At 42.8% G+C, this 26,476-nt stretch overlaps 1 long non-coding RNA gene and 1 pseudogene across 1 annotated transcript in view; one reads left to right on the forward strand and one right to left on the reverse strand.

Annotated features, from left to right (window-relative positions):
- Positions 1-26,476, reverse strand: part of LOC140711843 (uncharacterized) — a 480,768-nt gene that overhangs the window by 382,945 nt on the left and 71,347 nt on the right. The gene's annotated exons all lie outside the window — the stretch shown is intronic.
- On the forward strand, positions 814-24,647 carry LOC140711948 (pregnancy-specific beta-1-glycoprotein 3-like; annotated as a pseudogene).

The raw sequence follows: 26,476 nt of genomic DNA on the forward strand, positions 1-26,476 counted from the left end.
CTGAGACCCAGCTCAGCCACCAGTCCTCAGGGAGCAATAGAGTGACTGAGAACTGTCCCTTTGACCATGGGACTCACAGCACCCACCGAGTATCCAGCACAGGCCTCTCCTCACAAGAGACATGAGAGATTCACCCTGCACACCTCCAGGAAGGACACTTTCCTCTGGGACACCCAGGTCCTGAATGTTCATCCTTGGAATCTGCAGCCAAGCTGGACACAATTAGAGAAAGGAAGGGTCCCTCTCACCAGACAACACACAGCTCACCCACAGCACAATGGGGTGTCCCTGTGACACGGACCTGGTAGAGCTCCAGCCTCCTTCACTGAAGGGGAGAGCCAGATGGGATTGAAGAGGGCAAAGGGCGTGAATGTGCACGCGACCCAGAGCCATAGGGACAGCAGGAGGCTGAGGCCCGGGACTGTGCTTGCCCAACCTACAGGGTATGTGTGTGACTGTGTGTGTCTGTGCGTGTCTCTTTTGTGTGTGTGTTTGTGTTTCTGCACACAGTGTGTGCCGAGGTTTGGTGACAGAATCACTGCTGAAAAAGACAGAAGCCTCCGCAATTCCCGGGGACCTGATATACAGACAAAAGGAAAAAGAGAAGGAGGGACAAGGAGGCAGGACTGAGAGGGGAGGGGACAGAGAGATGCCCTGGGCACAGACCCCACCCATGAACCTAAGAAGTGCTCGTGCCCCAGAAAGAGGCTCATCACAGAAGGAGGAAGGACAGCACAGCTGATAGCCGTGCTCAGAAAGTTTCTGGATCTCAGGCTCATCTCTACAGAGGAGAACACGCAGGCGGCACAAGCCATGGGACCCCTCTCAGGGCCTCCCTGCACACTGCACATCACCTGGAAGGAGCTCCTGCTCACAGGTGAGGAGAGAACTTCCTGGGAGAGATCAGGAGGAGGAAGCAGAATGATTGGATGTGGTCTCCTGGAGAGGATGGGGTTCTAAAAAATAAAATAAGCCAGCACTTTGTGAGGGTGAGGTGGGCCGATCATGAGGTCAGGAGTTCAAGGGCAGTCTGCTCAACACAGTGAAGCCCAGTCTCTACTAAAAATACAAAAAATTAGCAGGTGTGGTGGTGTGCTCCTGTAATCCTAGCTACTGGGGAATTTGAGGCAGGATAATTGCATGAACCTGAGAGGCAGAGATTACAGTGAGCCGAGATCGCGCCACTGCACGCCAGCCTGGGCGACAGTATGAGACTCCGTCTCAAAAAAAAAAAAGGAGAGAAGGCTCTGTTGGAGCCTGCATAGGGGAAAATATACCAGAGAGGGATAGGGGTCAAAACAGGAAAATCACATTGAACTGGAATTGGTAAGAGGTAGGAAAATCTCAAGTGTTCTGTTTTGCTGGTTGATCATCACTGGTTACCACATTTTGAAAAATGATAATAATAACTATTATCAGATGACACTTCAAATGAAAATATAAGCAGGGCATGAAACATTGTCCACAGCAAAAAACCTCAACAACTGGGGAAACAAAGAAGAAAACCAAACAAAACACCCCGGGCATGGAGGGCCCTGGGAACTCTCACATGTACAGGAGTCTACAGCCTCTCTGAGGCACTGGGGTGCAACCAAGATCACAAAAGTCCCTGCCCTCACGGAACTCACGCTCTCATGGGGAGGAAGACAGACAAGCAAAGAGATCTAGAATGTGAGGTCAGGTGTTGACAAGAGTTCTGGAGAGAGCAGAGCAGGGAAAGGTCAGAAAGGGAAGACCCAGGGTCTCTGAAGGAGGTGTCAGGAAAGAAGTCTAAGGATGCCCTGATGTGAGCAGAACCTGAGGGCAGTGTGGAGGGAGCCGTGCAGACCTCTGGGGAAGAGGATTGCAAAGAGAAAAATGCCGAGGTCAGAAGCGTTGAAGTAATGAGGGTCGTGCCACTGACCTTGACCAAGTAGGACAGTAGGACACAAACACAATAACACACACACACAAAAGGGGCATGTGTGTGTGTGTGTGTGTGTGTCTTCAAGGTTGATGATTGAAGAGATCTTCTCAGTACCAAGGGCCCCATCTTTTCACCCCAATACATAGGTCTCAATATTGACTGATGCTCTCTCCACCTCCTAGTATTACTTTTCATCTTCTGGAACCCGCCCACCACTGCCCAAGTCACGATTGAAGCCCAGCCAGCCAAAGTTTCTGAGGGGAAAGATATTCTTCTACTTGTCCAGAATTTGCCCCAGAATCTTACTGGCTACGTCTGGTTCAAAGGGCAAGAAAGGAACTACCACCAATTCATTATAGCATATGCAATAGAGAGTAAAAAAATTACAGTTGGGCCTGCATACAGTGGATGAGAAAGAGTATATTCCAATGCATCCCTGCTGATCCACAATGTCACCCGGAAGGACACAGGATCCTACACCATAGAAATTATAAAGCGAGGTGATAAGATTAAAGGAGTAACTGGACATTTCACCTTATACCGTGAGTGATTCCACATGATCCCTGGGTGTTGGGGGGCGGGGGTCACTTCTACTTTGCACACACAGGATGGTCAGGCCTACAGTGCGCCTGCGTCCCTCTCTGCGTTATGTCCCATGTTGTGGTTTCGGCATTTAGTGCAGGACACACACAGAGGAGACAAACTTCAACAGATCAGAATTCCTTTCCTGCCTCCAGACCCTGCAGACACTTGCTGCACAGGAAGGACAGTCTGATGGGGGGTGGGGGTTTGCTCAGCAGGAGGAGATCAGTCTCAGCCAAGAACCTCATGCCCTCTTCATAAACTTGACCCTGAGAAAGACCCTGGAGAACTGAGTAGGGCTTTGCCTAAGAGACCCCCTAAGATACTCTCAGAGAAGCTCAGCCCTAGAAGCCTCAACCCCAGACCCCTGTCCCTAAATCCTTACTCCAGATAAAGCTGAGGAGCCTGTGCTATGGCTCAGTTGTGGCAGGGCTTACTGGGACCAAGGATTTACCAGCTGTCTGAGGACTGTGTCTCCTGGAGCTGCTCACTACCAGGGCTCAGCCCTCAGAGCCTCATCTGGAGAAGGACAGAGCTTTCTTCACCTGAGACTCAGAGCGGAGAGGACAGAAAGGCAAGCTTTGTAGGCCATCAGCCAACTGCTTTATGAGGCTTAGGACACTCCATAGAAACTCTAATGTCCCCAGAAGCAGAAACAGAAGAGAGAAAATGTACCTGGCAGCAGCTTGTCCACAGGGATCTGACCTAAAGGTGCTCTCTCATGGGAGTGAATAATAATAAATGCTGTTTGTGTGAACACCTCCACTGTGCCAAGCATTAGGTCAGGTGACTGTGAAGAATTTACAATTTATTCACTGATAGCATGAAAAGCCACAGTCCATTTGCCATTTAGCTTATTTGACTGAGAGAAAACTGAGGCACAGGAAGGCACAGTCACTGAACCAGAGTCACACAAACACAAAAGGCAGATCAGGGTCACATGAGGTCTGTCTGGAGCCACAGGCCCATCCTCTCCTCCACCAGAAGTGAGGGCTTATTGGATTCCAAGGACCCCATAGTCATTTATTGGCTCAAATCCTCTCATCTTCAGCATCCAAACCTCACAGGAGTGAGAGCAAATGGTCAGCTGATTAGTCTGCACTCCAGAACTAAATTACCTGCCTCAACCGTCAGAGTCAGTGCAAAATATGTCCAGGCCTCCCCCTCAGATCTTAACTCCTATCACTGAACCTGATATCCTCTGTTTCCCAAAGTGTCTATGTCACTGGCATAACAGGATAAAGGAGAAGACCTTGTTTCCGTTCCCCACTCACACCCCGCACCAGCACAGGCCCAGTGAGAGACACACACTCAGGAGCTCTCACATAACAAATGAAGGAATTGAATGAAGAAATGAATGATCCATAACCTCTTTAGAGACTGGATCTTGGATGCAGAATCCTAGGAAGTTCTAGCCACACGTGTCCCTTGTCCTTCAGAGGCTGACACCCATGTTTCATGTCCCCACTACCTCTTGCCCCTAAAGCCACCCCACCTCATGTCTAACTCTGAAGCTCTTTGGTCACTGGAGGGTTTTCTGGGTTCCCTAGTCCTGGACTGTGGAACTGGGGGTACCTGGTCTTTGGGGTCTCTGAAGTCACTGTAGGCCCCACTGTTCACTGCCATGCTGTCTCTGCCTCTCTCTGCTTCTCTGTGTCCCTCATCTTCCTCCCACTTCATTCTAACTGGCAAACCCTGTCCTGCACAGCTTCTTCCTCCACCCTTAGGCCTCCCCCAGACACTCCCTCTAACTAGGCTGACTGTTCTGTTCCCTTCCTGCTAACACTGTGGCCTGACCCACCTCCCAGGAAATAGGAAAGACACAGAAATCACCTTGAGTTGCACTCCTGCCAGGCTTCATCTCAAGCCAATGTCCCCCCACACAGTTGAGGAAAGAATCCCTAGCTTGAGGATGTGTCAATAGAAACTTCCAAAAGTGAAACAGGAAAGTTCAAAAGAGTGGGGGAAAAAAGTGGAACGACATGTTCTACTTCATATTCAACATTTTGTATTGACAATTTAAACTTTGTAGTTGTGGGATTACTACGAAGGCTCTAACATACACGTAATGGGAATACTGGTGGTTTCAGGGAGCTGTTGCAGGTGGCCAGGTGGGTGCTATCTGGTGGTTTTACTGCCTGTGCCACATACAACTGTTTCCTCATGATGATGCCATTTTCATAAGGTGGGTTCTTCGTGTTGGGGACACATGAGCCATTGGCGTCTCACTTAGACTCTTCCTAATTCACACAAACTGAAACTCGAGTTGTATTTTCTGAGGTGAAGAGAAAATGAAGTAAGCATCTCACATACCTGTTCTGGGCTCCTCCCCATTTTTCCTAACTCTGCACAGAAATTAGAAACAGGAAGTTCTTTCTATATTTACTAACATAACACACATCACTTCTTTTAATTCGGCATCATTCCTCCTTTATGTAATTGACACACTGACCAGTTCTGTCCTTTTAACGGGATTCTCTCTACTTAAGGAGTTGCTAATTTACCAGCAATTGATCTTAGATGTTTGGACCATCAGTAAAAATTTCCACTTATGACAACATTTTAATGTTTCCTCCAATTTTTTATTTTTTATTTTTTATTTTTTGTTACTAGAGTCAGAACATAACATGAGGTCTAAACTCCAGAGAACTTTTTTTGGGAAAATTGCAGTATTACAAATTGAGCATCCCAAATCCGGAAATTCAAAATCTGAAATGCTCCAAAATCCAACACTTCTAACCGCTGATGTGATGCTAAAAAGAAGTGCTCACTGGAGCATTTTGGATTTTAAATTTTTCAGATGTGGGATGCTGACCCAGTACATCTACTGCAAATATTCCAAAAAAAAAAAAAAAAAAAAAGTTAGAAATCCAAAACACTTGGTTTTAAACTTTCTGCATAAGGAACACTTTAACTGCATGAACTATAGGCATGAAGCTGTACAGGAGATCTCTAGAACATCCTCAACCTGCCTAACTGAAACCACACAGCCATGGAACAATGCCCTATTCACCTGACCACAGCTCCTGGAAATTACTATTCTACTCTCTGATTCACTCTGGAATCCACTGAGATGAGGTACATAGAGTAGTCAAACTCATAGAATCAAAAAATTGAATGTCTAATGAGAGAAAGCATCTGCAAGACTTCTTCCCAAATATTGTTCTAATAGCCACCAAACACATATGGTCCATGGGGGCCAGACTTCCACCATCAGTTCATGCTCGCCCTTTCCACCAGTCAGTTCCACATTTACAAACATCCCCATGTATTTCTAGAAAGATCCACATGGTCCTCACCTGCCTTCTACAGGGGGAAGGGAACATCATGGACACAGAACAGGGAACATGGTCTTGGTCCAAAGCTATCAGCTCTTGCCTGTCCCCTTCACTCTTCGTAGGTCATTCCTTGGACTCACTGTCCCACCTTGTGGCTCCACTGCCTGATGACTGAACTGACCTCCAGGCTTGACTCTGGTCTCCCCTGTGTTATTTCTGCTGAAGTACCCAGTCCAGGCCAGGCTTCCCAGTACCCAAAGGGTTTAAGGACAATGGGAAGTTCCATCATCCATCTCTAGGATGTCCTTGAAAGGGAAGCTGCAGAGAAAATATACCTTGGGGGACAAAGTAAGACTGAAACTAAGAAGATTCCAGCACTGCATGCTCCAGGTGAGGACCACAGGGTGGGCCAGGCAGGCAGTTGGAGAGGGAAGGACTCAGAGAGGCACCAGGGGCTGTGACTGCTGGTCCCATGTCTTTCCATGACCCAATGCTGCTGCTCAATTCACACTTGAGAAAGTCTGTGCTTCTCCCACGTTAAACAGGCAGCCTCACAATCTCTGAGCCCTCAGATTGCCATGCATCTGTCTTGTAACACACACAACTGCCATGGGCTTTTAGGGACTTGGGTGCGCTGAGAGGTGGGAAATGCCATCTCTGATTGAAAAATGTCTTTGGAGGAATCAAAGGTGCCACACAGGGCAAACTTCTCTCTGTTATCTGCACAGTGGAGACTCCCAAGCCCTACATCTCCAGCAGCAACTTATACCCCAGGGAGGCCACAGAGACTGTGATCTTATCCTGTGATCCTGACACTCAGGACATAAGCTACCTGTGGTGGATAAATGGTCAGAGCCTCCCTTTCAGTGGCAAGTTGCAGCTGTCCGAAAACAACAGGACCCTCGTTCTATTTAATGTCACAAAGGATACTGCAGGACCCTATGAAGGTGAAATGAAGAACCCAGTGAGTTCCAGCCACAGTGACCCAGTCACCCTGAATCTCCTCTGTGAGTATCTTCTGTTCCTCTGTGAGCCAGACTGCCATCCCAAATACACATGGCCAGAGACCAGGCCTCCCAGTCCCTCTCAGGTGCAAGTACAGAGACCTTTACCCCTGGATATCAAAACTGGCCATGACTACTAAGAGTAGGCATTGGCTTGATCAGCAAAGGGAGAAAAGAGGCTGCTCCTGTCATGGGAGACTCAGGGTCCACAGCTTTTATGGGAAAAACAGGTGAATGTCTCAGGCTCCAGATCAGTGAACACAGCAGGGATTTGGCTGGGAGTTCAGTGTTGTGACTTAGCTCACAGGGTCACTGTGGCCCTTCCACAGACCAGGATTTTCCCTTCCTTGTGACAACATCAGCTGTACCTTTATTCTCTTTGCTCCAGATGGCCTGGATGCCCCCACCATTTCTTCTTCATACACCTATTAGCACACATGGGAAGTCCCCAAGCTCTCCTGCCTCACAGACTCTCACTCACTGGCAGAGCATTCTTGGCTGATTGATGGGATGTTCCAGCAATCAGCACAAGTGTTCTTTATCCCCCAGATCACTAAAACATACAGGGGTCTATGTCTGTTTCATCCATAACTCAGCCGCTGGTGGGACAAATCTCATAATAAAAAGGATCGTAGTCCCTTGTAAGTGGATCCCTGGAGCACTGGCAATATGTTTTCCAGTGAAGCCTATCTGCCTATCAGGGAAGAGCCACCTGCCCTCTGCTAAGGGAGAGGGAAAATAAAAAACCCAGGACAGGGAATATGTTTCTGCTTCAAAACCACCAGCTTTTGCTTGTCCCCTTGATTCTTTCTTGATCATTCTTTAGACTATACACTAACAGTGAACAATCTGAAGGGAAATTAAGAAAAGAATTTCAATTCACATTAACATCAAAAGGAATAAAATATTTTGGAATAAGTTTAACGAAAGAGGTCAAAGTGTTATACCCTGATAACTCCAAAACATTACTGAAAGAAATTAAAGATGACATCAATATATGGGAAGACATTTCATTTTCATGGATTGGAAAAATCAATATTGTTAGGATGGCAATACTACCCAAAGTGAGCTGCAGATTCAATGCACCCCCTACCAGAATCCCAGTAACATTTTTTTTGCAGATATACAAAAATCTGTATTAAATCTGACCTGACAGGCTCTTATTAATGATGGCCACAACAGAGTTACTGAGAAAAAGATACAACAATGAAAAGATGGAAAGTTTTGATGACATAGAAAGTAGCAATCAGCCTCTCTCACATCCCAAAGCCTTCAAAAATATATGAGTGCAGCTTGGCCAGTATGGAACTGACTAAAAACTAATTACCAAGCTAGAATCATGGTGAGAGAAAAAAAAGGGCAGGAATGTATTTGGCCTATCACCTCCCACTTTGGCGTAGTAATCTGATGTTGAAAAGAAATGCTCACTGGAGCATTTTAGATTTTGAATCCTTCAGATTTGGGATGCTAAACCAGTAAGTATATGACAAAGAGTTCAGAATCAAGAAATGTCAGAAATCCAAAACACTTTTTGTCCTAAGCCTTATGCATAAGAAACACTCAATCTGTGTGAACTGTAGGCCTCGAGCTGTACAGCAGATCTCTAGAACCTCCCTGTCGTGCATAACTGAAACTGCACACACATGAACAACTTCTGATTCTCCCCACTCCCAGCTCCTGGCAACCAGCAGTATCTTCTCAGATTCACTCTAGAATTCACTTCCATGAGGTCCCTAGAGTAGTCAAACCCATGGGATCAGAGAGTAGAATGTCCAATGGAAGAAAATATTTGCAAAACTTCTCCCCAAATTTGTCTCATATCCATCAAACACACATGGTCCATGAGGACCAGATTTCCAGCAGTTCATTCCCACCCTTTCCACCAGTCAGTTCTGCATTTGCAAATATCCACATGTATTTCTGGAAAGATCCACATAGTCCTCACCTGCCCTCTGCAGAAGGAGAGGAAACTTAAAGAACCCAGAACAGGGAACATGGTTCTGCTCCAGGGTCACCAGCTCTTGTCTGTCCCCTTCACTCTTTCTAGATCATTCCTTGCACTCTGCTCTATCTTTGGAGGTCACTGGCTCAAGTAAGTCATCATGAAACACCTGCAGAAAACTGCCCCACCTTGTGCCTCCACGGCCTGATGACTGAACTGACCTCCAGGCTTGACTCTAGTCTCCCCTGTCTTCTTTCTGCTGAAACATCCAGTCCCAGGCCAGGCTGCTCAGTATCTTCAGGGTTTCAGGACAATGGGAAGTCCCATTATTACTCATCTCTAGAATGTCCTTGGAAATGGAAGCTGTAGAGAAATCACATCTAGGGGGGCAAAGTAGGATGGAATTTGGAAGGGACTCAGCAGTTGCACATTCCAGGTAAGGAACCCAAGGTGAGCCAGCCAGTCAGTTCATTGGAGAGGGACTGGGAGGGGTGCCAGGGGCTGTGACTCCCACTGATGTGTCTGTCCATGACCCAACACTGCTGATGAATTCACAGTTGAGAAAGTCTGTGCTTCCCTAAGACAGAGCAGGTAGCCTCACAGTCTTTGAGCCCTTAGATCATCATGCATCTGTCTTATGACACACGCACCAGCTATTGACTTTCAAGAACTCGGGTGGGCTGAGAGGTGGGAGATGTTAACTCTGATTGAAGGATGCCTGTGGAGGAATCAAAGGGGTCACACAGGAAAAACTTCTCTCTGTTATCCACACAGCGGAGCTGTCCAAGCCCTATATCACCAGCAACAACTTCAATCCCATGGAGAATAAGAATGTTGTAGCCTTAAGCTGTGAACCTAAGACTCAGGGCTACACCTACTTGTGGAGGGTAAACGGTCAGAGCCTCCCGGTCAGTCCTAGGCTAAAGGAACCCGGTAAAAACAGGATCCTTATTCTAAGCAATGTCATAAGAAATGAAACAGGACCCTATGAATGTGAAATATGGGACCGAGTTGGTAGCATCTGCAGTGACCCAGTCACCCTAGATGTCCTTTGTATCTTTGGTGGGCCAGGCCACCAGCTAAAATCCAAACAACCAGAGGCCAGGCATCTCAGTCTCTCAGGTTCAAGTACAGACATTTTATTTCTGGACACCCGAGCTGACCATGACTCCCTGCCCTGGGGAAATCTGGGTAGGCACAGCCTTAACCAAGAATATAAGGGGAGGGGCTGCTCATCATGGGAGACTTGGGGTCTACAGCCTGTGATGGGAGGAACAGGTGAATACCTCAGGCCTTGTCTCAGTGAAGACAGAAGGGTTTTGGCTGGGCCTTGAGGGTGCGTCTTGACTCAGAAGGACACTGTGTCCCTTTAAGAGACCAGGAGTATCCCCTTCCCTCGGACAACATCACCTGTGGCTTTATTCTCTTTACTCTAGATGGTCCACACGTCCCCAGGATTTTGCCTGCACGTACCTAATACCATTCAGGAACAACCCTCTACTTGTCCTACTTCACGGACTCTAACCCACCGGCAGAGTATTGTTGGATGATTAATGGGAAATTTCTGCAATCAGGACCAGAGCTCTCTATCCCCCAAATTACTACAGAGCATAGTGGGATCTATCGTTGCTCTGCTTGTAACTCAGCCACTGGCAGGGAACGTTCCACATTCAAGAGGATCAGAGTCTTAGGTAAGTGGATCCCTGCATCATTGTCAACAGGGTTTTAGGTTGAGTCTATCTGGCTTTCAGAGAAGAGTCAGGAAAACATTTTTATTCCCAGCCTGTGCCCCATGGGTAGAAGCAAATCCTAAATTCTCCTCCTGAACCCTCCCAATTTGTCTCTACAGACTCTCTTCTCCTTGTTTTTCTGTTTTCTCATGGCTGACCTTGTGTCCAGCCTGAGAAAGGTAGGGAGGGGGCTTTGTCAGCCCTGAGCCCTATGTGGTGGAAGAGGCTTCACAGAGGGACAAGAAGGAGAGTCCTCAAGATCAAGTTGCTTCTTGCTGTCAGCCACACATCCCTGTCCACCACGTCTTTGTTTTCTTTTACCTACTCCATGAGCTACAGGGAACATCCGAGGTTTTGAAACAAGCTCACATTTTTTCCCCAAATGAGAGGAGGAAGCCCCTTGGATGAGGGGGGAGCAACTCAGACTGCTCCCTTCTTTGCTCTGGGGTTCTCTGGTGACTGGCCCTGTCTGACTCCACCTGGGGTGAGACCAGCATGTATGGAGAAAGAGCCCTGGTGGCCTGTTCTGAATTCAGCTAAATCGAGCTGCCAGTTGAAGTGAAGCCTAGGCTGCAGGGAATTAAGAAGAGAGGGAACCTCGGGGCAGACTCTTGAGTTATGTCCTGGCTCTGAAGTCACAGGCTCTATGAGGCTGTGGGCACTGCATGTGGGACACAGCACAGAGGACAGTGAGTGATGCACACTTGAGTAAATAGGGAGATTCACCTCTGGGGCTCTGCATGGCAGGAAAGGGGCAATGAAAAAAGTGTGTATTTATAGAGTGTAAGACTACCAGGACACTTTATATGTATTAATATTAAGACTTATCATTAACTATTTCTAAATGTGCAATTTAGTGTTGTGTAACCATCACACTATCCATTTCCAGAGCTTTTTCCTTTTACCATATTAAACCTCTATACCCTATAAACAGTAACTCTCACTTCTTCTCCCCCTATGCCTTAGCACATACCATTCTACTTTCTGTCTCTATGTAACTGGCTATTCTATCTTTTATAAATGGAATTATAGAAGAATTATCCTTTCGTGTCTGGCTTATATCAGTGAGCATAATGTCTTCAAGGTTCATCCACTTTGCATGATGTATTGGAATTCTATTCCTTGTTAAGGTTGAATAACATTTTGATGTATAGATATACCTCATTTGCCTACCCTCTTATCTTTCAGTGGACTTTTCTGTTGTTTCCATTTTTTGGCTACTGTGAGTAATGCTTCTCTGAACATCAATGTGCAAATATTTGTTCAAATTTCCTTCTATTCTATAGGCAGTATGTCCAGAAGTGGAATTGCTGGGTCGAATGGTAATTTATTGTTTAATTTTTTGAGAAACAGCCACACCACTTTTTACAGTGGGTATAACATTTTCCATTCCCATCAGCAATGCACTAGAGCTCCAATTTTTCCATCTATTTGAAAACACTTGTTGTTTTGTGTTGTTGTCATTGTTGTTTATCAAAGCCATCCTAAAGTGTGTGAAGTGGTGTCACATTGTGGTTTTGATTTGCATATCTCTATGTATTCATGACGCTGAGGAATTCTACATGGGCTTATTGGATATTTGCATATCTTCCTTGGAGAAAACTCTATTTTAATCCTTTGTTCATTTTTTAATTGGGTTTCTGGATGTTTGCTGTTGTTGACTTGTAGTTTTTCATGTATTCTGGAAATTAATTTCTTTTCACACTCATAATTTGCAATTATTTTTCTCATTTCATGGGTGGCCTTTTTACTTTCTTGATAATGTTCTTCAATATATAAAAGATTTTGATTTTTATGAAGTTCAATTTATCCATTTTATTTGTTGCCTATGCTTTTGTTGTTACAGCCAAGAAATCATTGTGAAATCCAATATCATGAAGCTTTTTCCTATGTTTCCTCCTAAGAGTTGTATAGATTTTGCTCTTACATTTAGATCTTTGATCTATTGTGGGTTAATTTTTGTATATGGTGTTAGGTAAAGGTTCCACTCATTCTTGCCCTTGGATATCCAGCTTTCCCAATATCATTTGGTGAGAACACTGTCCTTTCCCCATTGAACGATCTTGGCACAGTCGATGAAAATCATTTGGCCATATGTGTAAGTATTTCTTTCTGGGCTCTCTGTTCTATCTCATTAATTTCTACATCTTCCTTTATGCCAGTACCACACTGTATTGGTTACTGGGGCTTTGTAGTAAATGCTGACATCAGGAAGTGTGAGTCCTCCAGCCTCATTCTTCCTCTTCAAAGTTGTTTGTCTATTTAGAGTCTTGAGATTTAATATAAATATTAGGACGGATTTTTCTTTTAGTGTAAAAATGTCACTGAGATTCTGAAGGAATTGTATTGAATCTGTAGCTCACTTTGGGTAGCACTGTCCTAACAACAGTGAGTCTTCTAATTCATGAAAACAAAATGTCTCTCATTTTATTGATGTCATCATTAAGCAATATTTTATGGATTTCAGGTATATTCATTTCACCTCTTTGGTTAAACTTATTCCTAAATATTTTATTCTTTTTGATATTAATACAAATTAAATTGTTTTTCTTAATTTCCCTTCAGATTGTTCATTGTTAGTGTATTGAAATACGACTGATGTTTGAATGTTGATTTTGTATTGTGCAACATTACTGAATTCATTTATTAATTCTAATAGGTTTGTTCCATCTTTAGGATTTTCTACATATAAGTTCAAGTTATCTGTGAACAGAAATAATTTTACTCCTTTCTTCCAATTTGAATGTCTTTTTAAAAATCTTACCTAATTTTTCTGACTAAACCTTTCAATATTACATTGAATAGAAGTGTCAAAAGCAGCGTCTTTGTCTTGTTCCTGCTCATACAGGGAAACCTTTCAGTCTTTCTCCACAGAGTATGATGTTAGCATTGGGTTTTTCCCGTATTACCTTCATGTTGAGGTGGTTTCCTTCCATTCTTAGTCAGAATGCTTTCATTACAAAAAAATACTGAATTTCATCAAATGCTTTTACTGATTCAATCTTATTACTAATTATAGTTCTATTCATATTTTTGTGTTTTTCTAGGAATTTATCTATTTCATCTAGGTTATCCAATTTATTGGCATACAATTATTTACAGTACTTTCATAATCATTATTTTATTAGAATTGGTAGTAATCACTTCATTTTCTGTTTCTTTACTTTACTTTTTTTTTTTCTTTTTTTTTTTTTTTTTTAAGAGAGAGAGACAGGCTCTCACTTTGTAGGCCAGCCCAGGCTGAAATACAGTGGTGTGATTATGGCTTACTGCAGCCTCAACCTCCTGGGCTCAAGCAATTCTCCTTCTTCAGCCTCCCAAGATACTAGGACTACAGATGCATGCCACCATGCCCAGCTAATTGGTTTTTAAGTTTTTTTGTAGAGGGAGGGTTTCCCCAGGTTACCTATGCTGGTCAAAACACCGGGCCTCAAGAAATCCTCCCATTGTGACCTTCCAAAATGCTAGGATTAAAAGATGACCCACCATGTTCGGACTCCATTTTCATTTCTGATTTTAGTAATTTTAATCTTCTCTCTTTTTTTCTTAGTCAGTCTAGTTAATGGTCGTCAATTTTGTTGATTTTACTTTGAAGAATCAACTTTGGTTTCATTAATTTCCTCTATTCTTTTTCCATTCTCCATTTTATTTTTATCCACTCTAATCCGTATTGTGTCCTTCAATCACTGTGCTTGGGTTTAGTTTGTTCTTCTTTCATATCCTGAAGTAGGAGAGAGCTTGTTCATACCATTCTTTTAAAGGTTTCATGTAGTCAATGAAACAAGATGCCACACACAGACGAACCAATGTCAGCTGCTATATTACTACCATCATCATTAGCCTTGAGGTCAAATAGTCCTAAAATCAAATCTCAGATCCACCTGTTACTAGCCATATGACACCAGGAGAGATTTTACACTACTCTAAGCTTGTGTCTTTTCATTGGCAAAATGGAAATAATGTCTACCTGACAGGGTTACTCTGTGAATTAAATGAGGTACAGGTAAAGTATTATCACAGGACCTGGCACATAGGACGTGCCCCTCAACAGTACCTATTTCCATATATATATAGAAAAAGAGGTACCACATAAAACACTAGGACATGGTGACTGACTACTTGTGGGAGAGAAAGGAAAAAAGCTAAGTGCAAAGAATCAAGACTGGTATGTTACTTTTTACCAACTGAGATGCATCCCGGTTGGGATTGGACATATGAGATAATTTATCATGGAAGACACCTGTGAGGGAATGTGGGGCAGGCATGAAGGTAGTATGGGAGAACCCACAGACCACTATGCAAAGCAGACTCCTGTATAAAAGAAAGAGAAAGAAGTTTTAGGTATCAATGCAGTTCTAAGAGAATTTTTGGACGGCTGATGGGGAGTCCTCCAGCCAGTCACCCATTAAAGATAAAGAGAGCCTGAGAGAACTAGGATTGCTTTCACGCCCTTGCTGGGAGCCTGTGGGAAAGAAGCTTTCTGTGCAAAGGAGGTGGTGAATTTGAAATGCACTGCCCTGGGCCTTCTGTCAATCAGGTCCCTGGCATGGAGACCTGGCAGGGTCTGATTCATGGCTGCCACAACAGAGACACTGAGAAAAAGATGCAACCATGAAAAGGTGGAAAGGTCTAAAGTTCTAATGACATAGAAAGTAGCAATCAGCCTTTCTCACATCTGAAAGTTTTCTGAAATATCTGAGTGCAGTAGAGAATTGACAGAGGACTGATCACCAACCAAGAAACATGGTGAGAGGGGAAAAAAACTGCAAGAATATAATCATCTCCCATCAACTTTCCAACAGAAATAATGTATTCCTTGAAGAAACAATTATAGAGTACCTCATGTTACATGCTTGTTCCTGAGGCTCCCCCCTGTAAAATAACATCAACTCCATTCCTTCTTTTCTTTGCTTTTCTTTCCATGACAGCTCCTGTAGTATTAGGACATCCATCCTGGCCTTAATCTGATATAGCAGCCGTGATGTCATTTCTGTATTTTGGGAAAACTGGCAGGTATGATGGCCTTTTCTCTTGTCCCATTTCCTGAAGGGCTGACTGCCATGCTTGGGAGAGGGAAAAGACTTACTTGCCTGTATCTGGGACTGGATCTCCTCCTTCCTCCACCAAACTCCTGCTTCTCAACACTAATTCCTGCAGTTCCCTTTCTCCCTGGCCTTTATGCTCCCTGTACCCCACTGTCTTTTAGATATAATTATCTCCAGCCTCTGCTCGTTCAAATGAGAAACACAATTTCACATTGTGAAACCCTCTTCATTATTTTTTACATCTCTCAATAGTGTAATTCTCTCCATCCCCATAAAGCTCAACCACTTCTCAAAGTGTTGCTTGACTTTTTGCCTCCAGACTTTGAAACCTTCCTTGCATACGACTGCCTCATTACCTTCCTAAAATCTAGTTAATTCACTTAATCAGGAATCTCCAGGCATCTACTCTAGCCTATTTGGTAAGTTCACATTTTTTTCTATTTATTAATCCTTCTCACTACCTTTACCTCTACTTCCTAGTATAATTCCTCCATCCTAGTTAGAACTGTCCTCTGACACATCTCTGCCCCTTCACCCACATAGACATAACATAACATTCTTATTTCCAATGCTATGTCTAAACACAGGGTGAACTCCCTCCACCATCTGCACTACAGAATTAACCACAACCTTCATCACAAGTAATCTCTGACCTTGTGCAGAACAAAGACTTTAGGATTAGCCTGTGAACCTGAGACTCAGAACACAACATATGTGTGATTGAGACCTTTGCCTATGACCAATTCACGTGTTCCAAAAAGATACAGAAATGAAGAAGGCAAGGTCTCTACCCCAGGAGACATAAAGCCTAAGACAGGAAATGAGACCTGAAAATAATCATGATACCAAAATAGAAAAAAAGTGAAGGCCACAAGAAACCAGAGAAATCTGATGGGAAATATAGCTACACATTGGAATCACTGGAAAACATTTTTAAAAGTGGATGCTCGAGCCCCACGTATTAGTTCCAGTTTAAAGGTCTGGTGAGGGACCCAGGCACCGGCAATTTTTAAGTCTTCCCTGACACTACAAACATGTAAAGAGGATGGAGAACTCTTGTTGTAATAGGTAGAACTTGAAACTAAATCAATGATTTTCAGGTAGAAGTACCTGATGTTACTTCTAAAGGAATTACTTAAAAAGTAAGTAAAAAGGAATTACTTCTAAAGGAATTAGTTAAAAAGTCATTAAAAATACTTAAAAAGGAATTACCTAAGGACCTTTTTCAATGTACATAAGACTATACTTTTCGGCCCTAATTGTTAATGGGCTACACGAAGAACTCAGTGATCCAGTTGGGAAACAGAAGCTGAATGGAAAAGCCACCTTATTTGGTATGTTATAATATATATAAAACATGTTCAAATGAGTGAAAAGGGATGCTAAACCTTCTCTAAATAATATTTATGGGAATGTTGATAATATGAATATTCTAGGCTGGGCGCGGTGGCTCACGCCTCTAGTCCCAGCACTTTGGGAGGCCGAGACGGCAGATCATGAGGTCAGGAGATCGAGACCATCCGGGCTAATATGGTGAAACCCCAGCTCTACTAAATATACAAAAACAAAATTAGCCAGGCATAGTGGCAGGGGCTTGTAGTCCCAGCTACTCCGGAGGTTGAGGCAGGAAATGGCATGAACCTGGGAGTCGGAGCTTGCAGTGAGCAGACATCGTGCCACTGCACTCCAGCCTGGGTGACAGGGCGAGACTCCATCTCAAAAAAATAAAAATAAAAATGAAAAAGTTTAAAAAAATTAGTATTCTAAAAACTATTTGAAATTTCTGGAAATTGAATATGTTATCAGTCATAGTGTCATACACCATAGGAGTAACTAGATTTCTATGTGAGCTGTGTCTTTACCACAATCAACCTAACAAAAACCTCATTAGATTTTTAACCATAGTCATTATAAGTCTTTGTCATTCCCAGACAGTTGCTTTGATTCTTCCTTGAAGTATTTATAATCAGCTACAGTCCAAAATTGCTTTTTCTTTAAGGAGATATGTAGAAAAGACTCTGACAATGACTCTTGAATACAAGTTTCTGATAACTTCAAGATCATACCACTGGACTCTCTGAGAACTTTCAAAATTTTAATGAACAGTCTGATACCTTCATGAAATTTATGACAAGGAAGAAAAAAATCATCTGTTTTATTGGGCTAAATAATCAAAATGATAACGTTTTCATAATTTTTTATTTGAGAATGTGCTGCTTTTTTGAATGTTTTAATCTCCAGATTTGTGAACTTTCTCTTTTAAGCTATTTATACTTTACAGCAATGTGATAAAGTATACTTTTGTAAACAAAAATGGAAACATTTGCTTTTGCTCCGAATCTGAGTGCCCCAGAATTGGGAAACTATTCATGAGTATTCATATGCTTACGGTAATAAAGTTATTTGCACAAGTTCAGTAAGAATCTACTCTCTTTATAAGAGGACACATTTGAAAACATTGGTTATATTACTAAGGCTTTGACTGGGATGTTGTATTTGAGAATATACATAGAATAAACCCATAGGGAATGCAGGGAAAGTCTCAAATTGGCCTTGGTTTGGCTTCCTAGTCTCAAGAGGTTTTTGAAAGTTTAATCTGAGAGTCTTATAAAACTTCTAGCAAAGCAAAGTTTAAAAAGAGCCTCTATGGTCCCTTGCTACTCTTGCTGCATTTAGGTAAAAAATCTAGGCATGTTCAGTGAGACTCAACCTATTTTGCAAACAAATTCATCCTACTGGGATTATCCTTGGTAAAAACAGAGACCCCTATATAGAGAAATTATTTTGAAAAGGAAAACTGTGGTACACCTGTTACCATATTGAACCACTGTTCATTATCTTTGAGTATTTATAATCCATTGGTAGACTGGACTGGACCCTGAATTGTTTTAGTTCTTCCAATTCATTTTTCTCCAATGAAATCATTAAGAACAGGAACAGCTCTGTTCCTGAAGCCATATAAGCTAGAGGTGGACAACTCAATGTAATTTTCATGGGAAAACCCTCGTGTCTGAGGTGTGGGCCCTTCAGAGCTCACCAAATGTTCAACACCATAACTTAGAGACACTTAAACTGCAAACCACGACAGCAAGTTGATGACGTTACACTGTGGACAGCTTTTCTCAAGATGTCAGAACAAGACTATCAATCATGATGAGACTCTTACCTCTCTTAATTTGTCCTTGCTTATGCCTGTCTCCTTTGCTTTCCAAAATAATGCTGTACTTAGGATTTCACAAGACGTAGCTTCTGAGAGTAAGTTAACAGTGTCAGATATGTGATATCAAACACACTTTTTTTAAAGATGGAGTTCCTCTCCTATTGCCCACACTGGAGTGCAATGGCACAATCTTGGCTCACTACAACCTCCGTCTCCTGGGTTCAAGTGATTCTCCTGCTTCAGCCTCCCTAGTAGCTGGGATTATAGGCATGTGCCATGACACCAGGCTAATTGTGTATTTTTGGTAGGGACGGGGTTTCTACCTGTTGGTCAGGCTGGTCTCGAACTCCCGACCTCAGGTGATCCACACGCCTTGGCTTCCCAAAGTGCTGGGATTACAGGCGTGAGCCACCACCCCTGGCCTTTAGCCCACCAAAAACTGCCCTTAGCTGCATCTTTAACTCAACTTTTTCCTCAAATGTATGGAGTTTTTTTTTTAGGCTTCTACTTCTATACTTGCCTGTTCTTCTCACTCTCTGTTTTAATTTAACATAGACATGCAATGCTAGAAAATAGAATTGCTCTCTAGCAGCTAACAAGTGGGAGTCTGTGCAGTTTCTGACACTTCTTGTTGCACATGGATAAATACATCGGGTATTATAGAGACTCAGTTGTAAAAATCAACAAATGTGCTGCCTGGTTAAAATGATTAGACTCTTCTGGCTTCTTCTTTGATTTATTCTATTGTAGTTGGTTTGTATCATGCCTAAACTGCTGATTAATATCTTGCTAATCATAGGATATAGATAGACTGTGTTTCTGTTTTACAACTGTGTTAGAAATTGCTGATGCCCACACTATGTTGTAAATTCTTATCTCTGTATACTGTACTTCTGCATACTGATGTTATGTTAAAGAATTACTTCATCCCCATGTAACCATCTCACCTCAAAATCAAACGACCATGAATCCCTCACTAACCTACCCCCGCCCTCACTAAACTTAATAATAAATGCTGGTATATCTAGTGTATTGGTGGCATCACAGGACCAGAAGGCAATGACCTCCCCTGGACCCAGCTTTCACTATCATGTGTGTGTGTTTTATTTCTTGACCTGGCAATCCACCTGGGAACAAAGAAAGAGGCCTGTTGCATTGTGGGCTGCTGGCCAGATACCACAATATAATCCCAGCTACCTTGGATGCTGAGGTTGGAGAATCACTTGAACCTGGAAGACAGAGGCTGCAGTGAGCCGAGATCATGTCACTGCAATACAGCCTGTGCCACAGAGCGAGACTCCATTAAAAAAAAAGAAAAGTGGGGGTGTGGCACCAACATGGCCAAATAGGAACAGCACCAGCCTCCAGATCCCAGCGTGAGCAACACAGAAGTCGGGTGATTTCTCCATTTCCAGCAGAGATACCAGGTTCATCTCACTGGGGTATCTTGGACAGTGGGTGCAGGACAGTGGGTGCAGCCCAACAAATGAGAGTGGAAGCAGGGTGAGGCATCACCTCACTTGGGAAGTACAAGGGGGAAGGGAATTCCCTTTCCTAGCCAAGGAAAATTGTGACACACAACACTTGGAAAATCAGGTCACTCCCACCGTAGTACAGTGCTTTTCCAAGGGTCTTAGCAAACGGCACATCAGGAGATCATATCCTGCACCTGGCTTGGCGGGTCCCATGCCCATCGAGGCTCCCTCATTGCTAGCACAGCAGTCTGAGATCTAACTGCAAGGCGGCAGCAAGGCTCAGGGTGGGGCACCTGCCATTGCTGAGGTTTAAGTAGGTAAACAAAGTGGCCAGGAAGCTTGAACTGGGTGAGCCCACCGCAGTTCAAGGAGGCCTGCCTGCCTCTGTAGACTCCTCCTCTGGGGACAGGGCATAGCCAAACAAAAGGCAGCAGAAACCTCTGCAGATGTAAATGTCCCTGTCTGAAAGCTTTGAAGAGAGTAGTGGTTCTCCCAGCATGGAGTTTGGGATCTGAGAACGGACAGACTGCTTGCTCAGGTGGGTCCCTGACTTCTGAGTAGCCTAATTAGGAGACATCTCCACTAGGGGCAGACTGACACCCCACACCTCACATGGCCGGGTATACCTTTGAGATGAAGCTTCCAGAGCAATGATCAGACAGCAACATTGGCTGTTCAGCAATATTCACTCTTCTGTAACTTCCACTGCTGATACCCAGGGAAAAAGGTTCTAGAGTGGACCTCACGGAAATTCAAACAGACCTGTGGCTGAGGGTCCTGACTGTTAGAAGGGAAACTATCAAAAACTGAAAGGACATCCACACCAAAACCCCATCTGTATGTCACCATCATCAAAGACCAACAGTAGATGAAACCACAAAGATGGGGAAAAGGCAGTGCAGAAATGTTGAAAATTCTAAAACTCGGAGTGTCTCTCCCCGTCCAAAAGAATGCAGGTCCTTGCCAGCAATGGAACAAAGCTGGACAGAGAATGACTTTGATGAGTTGAGAGAAGAAGACTTCAGACAATCAAACTTCTCCGAGCTAAAGGAGGAAGTACAAACCAAGTGCAAAGAAACTAGAAACCTTGATAAAAGATTTGACGAACGGCTAACTAGAATAACCAATGTAGAGAAGTCCTTAAACAACCTGATACAAATGAAAACCATGAAACGAGAACTACATGACAAATACACAAGCTTCAGTAACCAACTCGATCAACTGGTAGAAAGGGTATCAGATATTGAAGGTCAAATGAATGAAATGAAGCGAGAAAAGAAGTTTAGAGAAAAATAGAGTAAAAAGAAATGAACAAAGCCTCCAGAAAATTTGGGAGTATGTGAAAAGACCATATCTACATCAGATTCCTCTACCCGAAAGTGACTAGTAGAATGGAACAAGTTGGAAAACACTCTGCAGGATATTATCCAGAAGAACTTCCCCATCCTAGGAAGGCAGATCAACATTCAAATTCAGGAAATACAGAGAATGCCACAAAGATACTCCTTGAGAAGAGCAACTCCAAGACACATAATTGTCAGATTCACCAAAGTTGAAATGAAGGAAAAAATGTTAAGGGCAGCCAGAGAGAAAGTTCGGGTTTCCCACAAAAGGAAGCCGTCAGACTAACAGCAGATCTCTCGGCAGAAACTCTACAAGCCAGAGGAGAGTGGGGGTCAATATTCGACATTCTTAAAGAAAAGAATTTTCATCCCAGAATTTCTTATCCAGCGAATCTAAGCTTCATAAGTGAAGGAGAAACAAAATCCTTTACAGACAAGCAAATGCTGAGAGATTTTGTCACCAACAGGCCTGCCCTACAAGAGCTCCTGAAGGAAGCACTAAACATGGAAAGGAACAACCAGTACCAGTCACTGCAAAAACATGCCAAAATGTAAAGACCATCGATGGTAGGAGGAAACTGCATCAACCAATGAGCAAAATAACCAGCTAACATCACAATGAAAGGATCAAGTTCACACATAACAATATATATATTTATTATTTATGATTATTATTATACTTTAAGTTCTAAGGTACATGTGCATAACGTGCGGGTTTGTTACATATGTATACTTGTGCCATGTTGGTGTGCTGCACCCATCAACTCGTCAGCACCCATCAACTCGTCATTTACATCAGTAATAACTCCCAATGCAATCCCTCCCCCATCCCACTTCCCCATGATAGGCCCTGGTGTGTGATGTTCCCCTTCCCGAGTCCAAGTGATCTCATTGTTCAGTTCCCACCTATGAGTGAGAATATGTGCTGTTTGGTTTTCTGTTCTTGTGATAGTTTGCTAAGAATGATGGTTTCCAGCTGCATCCATGTCCCTACAAAGGACACAAACTCATCCTTTTTTATGGCTGCATAGTATTTCATGGTCTATATGTGCCACATTCTCTTAATCCAGTCTGTCACTGATGGACGTTTGAGTTGATTCTAAGTCTTTGCTATTGTGAATAGTGCCGCAATAAACATACGTGTACATGTGTCTTTATAGCATCATGATTTATAATCCTTTGGGTATATAGCCAGCAATGGGATGGCTGGGTCATATGGTACATCTAGTTCAAGATCTTTGAGGAATCGCCATACTGTTTTCCATAATGTTTGAACTAGTTTACAATCCCACCAACAGTGTAAAAGTGTTCCTATTTCTCCACATCCTCTCCAGCACCTGTTGTTTCCTGACTGTTTAATGATCGCCATTCTAACTGGTGTGAATTGACTAGCCATAAGTAGAAAGCTGAAACTGGATCCTTTCCTTACTCCTTATATAAAAATTAATTCAAGATGGATTAGAGAGTTAAATGTTAGACCTAATACCATAAAAATCCTAGAAGAAAACCTAGGTAGTACCATTCAGGACATAGGCATGGGCAAAGACTTCATGTCTAAAACACCAAAAGCAACGGCAGGAAAAGCCAAAATTGACAATTGGAATCTAATTAAACTAAAGAGCTTCTGCACAGCAAAAGAAACTACCATCAGAGTGAACAGGCAACCTACAGAATGGGAGAAAATTTTTGCAATCTACTCATCTGACAAAGGGCTAATATCCAGAACCGACAAAGAACTCAAACAAATTTACAAGAAAAAGACAAACAACCCCATCAAAAAGTGGGCAAAGGATATGAACAGACATTTCTCAAAAGAAGACATTCATATAGCCAACAGACACATGAAAAAATGCTCATCATCACTGGCCATCAGAGAAATGCAAATCACACATAACAATATTAATCTTAGATGTAGATGAGCTAAATGGTCCAATAAAAAGACACAGACTGGAAAATTGGATAAAGAGTCAAGACCCGTCAGCATGCTGTATTCAGAAGACCTAGCTCATGTGCAGAGACACACATATTTATAATCCTAAAGGATTATAAATCATGCTGCTATAAACACATGCACACATATATTTATTGTGGCACTATTCACAATAGCAAAGACTTGGAACCAACCCGAATGTCTATCAATGACAGACTGGATTAAGAAAATGTGGCACATATACACCATGGAATACTATGCAGCCTTAAAAAAGGATGAGTTTGTGTCCTTTGTAGGGACATGGATGCAGCTGGAAACCATCATTCTCAGCAAACTATTGTAAAAACAGAAAACCAAACACCGCATGTTCTCACTCATAGGTAGGAATTGAACAATGAGAACACTTGAACACAGGATGGGGAATGGGGAACATCATACACTGGGGCCTGTTGTGGGGTGGGTGGAGGGGAAGGGAAAGCATTAGGACATTAGGAGATATACCTAATGTAAATGATGAGTTAACAGGTGCAGCACACCAACATGGCACATGTATACATATGTAACAAACCTGCACGTTGTGCACATGTACCCTAGAACAGAAAGTATTAAAAAAATTTGTAAAAGACAAAGGAAATTAAAAAGAAAAGAAAAGAAATGATGGAAGCCCAAAATTACTTTTATTGAGACTAATGGTAATTCTTTAAGTTTTGGTCATATTCTCACCTAAGTGAGAGTACAGACACTCCAAAATAGAGCCACACACGCTAGATATTATACACTGCCACTGAAAATTTAAGGAAGCAGGTCGCTCTCAAAACAGATGATATTTTTCTGTAAAATAAAGATTCCAGTCTATCTGAGTGAGCATAATCAGGAAGTTCCCTCTGCTTTAACTTTTACCAAAAAAAGTAACATGAAGCACTCTGATGTTAACCAATCAATTTATTTCTATGGCTTTGTTTACTGATCCGCATTTGAGAAAACCCACTGTTATGTTATTGTATTGCCTAGGGGGAGTCATCACTGTATCTGTAGAGGGAGAGCTGTCCCAAATCATAAATGACAAATAAAAGCCAATTCCATATATAACTAAATTAGTTGTAATTTTGTCTTGTCACACATGTTCACAGCAAGCAATGGCCAGTGGAGTCTCTCAGGCGGTATCATTCTCACCCTGACCTTCCTGCCTCTGTCTTTCACTTGCAAGCACCTTTATGATGATACTGGGCGCTACCCAGATAATCGAGAATAAGCTTTCCATCTGAAGATAATCAACTGCATCACCGTTGAACAGTGCTTTTTCCAAGAAAATAAATGTATGTGTTCCAAGTCTTAGTATGTGGATTTTTTTTTTTTTGAAACAGTTTCACTCATGTTGCCCCAGCTACAGTGCAGTGGGGTGATCTCAGCTCACTGTAACCTCCACCTCCCAGGTTCAAATGATTCTCCTGCGTCAGCCTCCCAAGTAGCTAGGATTACAGGTGCCCGCCACCATGACCGGCTAATTTTTGCATTTTTAGTAGAAACAGCATTTCACCATGTTGGCAAGGTTGGTATGGAATACCTGACCTCGTGATTTGCCCATCTCATCTTCCCAAAGTGCTGGGATTACAGGCGTGAGCCACCACACCCTGCCCGGATGTGAACATTTTTAAGAGGCCATTATTCTGTCTCATACAGGTCAGCTTCCCAATATTACCCACAACAAAAGTACGTTTTGTCTTCCTTCCATATCTCACTTTTCTGTCTGCACAAACCACAGTGAAACATACTAGCTCTGCTATGAAGTCGCTGGATGACCCTAAGTTCCTCATTTGACCTCCCTCAGCCTCTTTCCTCATCTGCAGTGTAAGGCTGACTCTTACTGCATCAGAAAATGACAGTGGAAGAGTAAATTAACATGTGTAAGACATTAGTCACAGAGCCTGGTACCTGATGAGCCCTTGGTAAACATTCCTTTCAGTCCTTTCCTTTCACCATCCCAATTTTCTTGCCCTCACCTATCTTCTCCTTCATCTCCTTTCTCTTTAGTAACTTTCTCAGTCTAACCTGCCAATTAAAGAAGCCACACTACCCATTCTCTCATTATTCTGATGGTGTATTCTTGTGATAGAGTCTTCTATGCACTAAAGGCAATGAGTATTATTTATATAGAGAGGTCGGCTTGCAACAAGAAATCCTTTTTATGTTCGCACAAACTGTATACACGATTTCTCTTAACTTACGCATACCAGTCTCAATTCAACCTGTTATTTCATACATGCACTTCTTTATTTTATTCTTCAGTCTTTCTCCTTACACCTTAAAAATTAGGATAGTACAAAAACAAAAATAATTGTCTGGGCCGGAAGAGGGTATTCTTTTAGAAGATGAATGTTTTCTTTTTCAAGATGAATGTTATCTGCAAGGCAGCCCTGCTGCCTATTTCTGGGTTTGGCTTACATCAAAGCCATTCAACCCTAGGACATATTCTTAGATTCCCAGGAGATAATGATTGTCACGGAAGCCACACCCACTCTGAGCATTCCTACTGTTGGGTAAAGGAATGTTTACAGAATGTTGTGCATGAATTAGTCCTCCTAAATTCTTCTACTCCTGGAAGTTAAGCTTCCCCACCAACCAGCTTTATCTCCAGCTGGCCTGCCTGGACCCTGACTGGAAACTACCTCCACACTCTGGATGGCCAGGGTGGCACTTTTGCCTATTCCCATAATTATAATAGCTCACACACTGATGCAACACTCACTATGCACCAGGCACTATCCTAAGAGCTTTTCATGTGCCTACAGTCCTGACAAAAAAATCCTAAGTGCCACCATCCCCATTTTTACAGATTAAAAAAAAAAAAAAAACTGTGACAAAGAAGTATGTGCCTACTGTCACCTAACTCCATAATATAACCTCATCCTCCACTTCATCTGGTAAGAGGGCACTCTAAGATTTACAAGGTCTCCTGAATGACATCCACCTTCAGGAATGATTTTTACCCGTTTGCTTTCAGGATTTGACAGCCAGCATTTTGTTTCTGTCTCATCGTTCACTTAAGCACCTGTTCCCTAACACTACACTCACAACTGCACA

The sequence above is a fragment of the Chlorocebus sabaeus genome, chromosome 6 (genome assembly GCF_047675955.1).
Source record: "Chlorocebus sabaeus isolate Y175 chromosome 6, mChlSab1.0.hap1, whole genome shotgun sequence".
In the NCBI taxonomy this organism is placed as follows: domain Eukaryota; kingdom Metazoa; phylum Chordata; class Mammalia; order Primates; family Cercopithecidae; genus Chlorocebus; species Chlorocebus sabaeus.